This window comes from the organism of the source record quoted next, unplaced genomic scaffold (genome assembly GCF_019419815.1).
Source record: "Pyrus x bretschneideri cultivar Hongxiangsu unplaced genomic scaffold, Pyrus_bretschneideri_v1 Contig8, whole genome shotgun sequence".
In the NCBI taxonomy this organism is placed as follows: Eukaryota; Viridiplantae; Streptophyta; class Magnoliopsida; order Rosales; family Rosaceae; genus Pyrus; species Pyrus x bretschneideri.
The window spans coordinates 9328241-9331302 of NW_025999820.1; the positions used below are offsets into that span (position 1 = coordinate 9328241).

The 3062-nt window shown below is 39.5% G+C and overlaps 1 pseudogene; it reads left to right on the forward strand.

Annotated features, from left to right (window-relative positions):
- The first annotated feature begins 317 nt into the window (after positions 1-317).
- Positions 318-2777, forward strand: LOC125473025 (annotated as a pseudogene).
- Positions 2778-3062: the final 285 nt, after the last annotated feature.

Below are 3062 nucleotides of genomic sequence, written 5' to 3' on the forward strand. Positions count from 1 at the left end.
CAATGTACTATCTTTAAGACAAATTTGCTAGCCCTTAAGGTTAGTGCGTGTTTAGGGAATCCAAGAATTAAAATAACAAAAAAAGAGTAGTAATCATGCACCTAATGCATCGAACTTTAATAGGAATATGTAATATGGTAATGTTAGGGAGACAAAATTTTTAAATCAAATGATATGTAATAAACACGTTAACGCTTAAGTAAAAATTTTGGTCGCCAGAGTGATAAATCTCCACCGTATTGCTGCTTGAACTAGTACAACAGAACTGGCCTTGTTGTAATTTTGCCTTTCTCCCCCTCCAGCATCACTTTTCAAATATGGCTAATCAGCCAGTGAGTCCTATTACTCCGTTAGTATCAACCTATATCGGTGACCAGATCGAGCTAGCAGATCAGACCAACGTCCAAGAAGCTGCAAAATTAGAAGGCAACAATAGTACAGTTTTGATAAGTAGCATGGATCCTGATGTTTTCAACGCTGCGAAACAAGGCAATCTCGATGTCCTTAAGGAACACGTCGAGAATCTGGACAAAATATTGACTGCAACCAAGAACACAGTCCTTCATATCTATACAGCATGCTATAGGCACCCAGCGTACAAAGAATCATGAGATACTCAAGTCAAAGAACACTGTGGATGGTATCCTTCAAACGTGTCCAGCACTACTATGGCTGCAGAACGAGAGTGGTGACACTGCCCTGCACATTGCGGCAAGATATGGGCGTGCTGGTATAGTTAGAGCTCTCCTAACTTATTATCAAGGCGACCTTGGGCGAGGTTGTGGGATCTCATCAGAAGATGCCGCCTTGCAGGAGCAAAAACTCATCAGGAAAACCAACAACAAGAAGGACACAGCGCTGCACGAAGCTGTCCGCTTCAATTACTTTGAGGTGGTGGAGATACTAACCAAAGCAGACCCTGAGTTTTCCTACTCTGCTAACGATGCCGGCGAGACTCCTCTTTACCAAGCTGTCGAGAGGGGATACGGTCGTTATTGTCATCAAATACTTCAATTTTGCAAAAATCCAACTTATGAAGGCCCAAATGGTAGAACGGCTTTGCTCGCTGCCGTTATCTGCAATGACGAAGGTAAATGTATATGGAAAATAGTTAAAAGAATATTCTTTTTTTCTGTGATTTCAAGATTCATTAATACATATGTTTCTTGAAGTATATATTTACGTTTTCTTTTTCTTTTTATACTTATAGTAATGACGAGAGCATTACTAGAATCGAATAAAACTCTGGCAAAAGCAGCAGACGAACGAGGAGTTATTCCGCTTCACATGGCTGCATATTATGGTTACTTTTCAATGGTTAAGCAACTATTGGAATGTGATAAATCTACCGCCTACGTTGCTAACAATGATGGGCGGACAGCTCTTCACTTTGCTGCGTCCAGAGGCCATCCAGATATAGTGAAAAAACTTCTCACTCATTGCCCTGATTGTTGTGAACTGGTCAACAACGAATGTCGGAATGTGCTTCACTATGCCATAAAGAGCCATCAAATTGGCGTAGTTAAATTTGTGTTAACGGATCTGTGGCTTAGCAACGTCCTCTTAAATGTCAAGGATGCTAATGGCAATTCACCTCTCCATTACCTTGCTCATTATCCCAGACTTGGGATGGATAATTTTGTACTTGATGATAAAGTTGATATAATGTCATTCAACAATGAAAACTTAAACGCCATCGACATTATTCTAGCTAAGAAGGACAACATAGGCAAGACAGTTCACCTGGTATGCATCACCTCTAATTTTCTTTTATGTTATTATCTAATTTTTCTTCAACCATCTGGGACTACTGAGTAGTCCTAAATTAAACGGTGAAGATTGACGTTAAGGAATTGAATGGTGAAATTGTTTAAGAAGTCGAACTACTCGATAGACTGGACAACAAAAGACAAACCTTTTATTATGTTACCCACTAAAAATACCTTTCTGGCTCCGTCCATGAAGAAAATCCAAAGCTGTCTAAATAAGAATCACTTATTCGTACAATTACATGACCAATAATAAGGATGGTACTAAACTTCATCCTTAGATTTGTTCTTGAAGATAACATTAATCTTCTATGTCTTGCGGGAAGATATTAAAAAAAAAAATTGCAACGCAGATATGGTAGACTAGGTCAGAGTTAAAAGCCACACGATGATGGCAATGAAGTGGAGGAGGAAAACCAAGGTACCAGAGACACTGGAGAAAGCTTAATGAAATCAAAAGAAACCCAACTGGTGGTGGCTACACATATAGCAACAGTAAGCTTCGCTGCGGGTTTTACCATGCCTGGTGGTTACCACGGCGAAAGCAGATCGGACCAGGGTTCCCCGATTCTATCAAGAAACACAGCGTTCAAAGCATTTGTTATAACAAATGCACTAGCCATGGCCATGTCTAGTTGTTCTGTTCTGGTGCTCCTGTATTCCTCCATTTACACAAAACGAAAGTACACGATCAAAACCTCTCCTGCGTTTTACATGGTAGTAAATTTGACAATGTTGGCTTTGATTGCAATGGTGATTGCATTCGTTACCGGCACATACGCAGTACTTGGCGGTCATTCTCCAGGATTAGCCCTTGCAGCTCTTGTGCTTGGCTGCTTTTTCTTCTATTTCTTTGCACATTCCATTCTTTCTATAGAAAGAAAAATACTAATGGCCCCACATTTCCTGCACCATTTGTATTTAGGCATTCAATTTTTGATAATGTACTCAATTGAACTCGATGCTCTTGGAGTCAACGAAGTCGCTTTTGGAGACTATCGTTTCTAGTAACTGGAATTCGAAGCAACGTCAGAAGTAGCTGAAGCAGCAACAAGTTTAGTTTAGTTCGTTTGTTTTTTCGATTTACCAGCTTGCTAGTTTTAAAGTTTAGTAGTAATTAATCAAGTGACAAGTGTACTGTCCAGATTAAATTTGCAAACGGTGTTCGTTAATTGTATGTCTTCTAGCTCCATTGTAGATAAGTTTGTGAGTTGGCAATGTACCAAAATTTGGAACATATATATACATGTATGTATTGTGATGTAAGAGCTGCTGCATTTGCACAACCTTTAG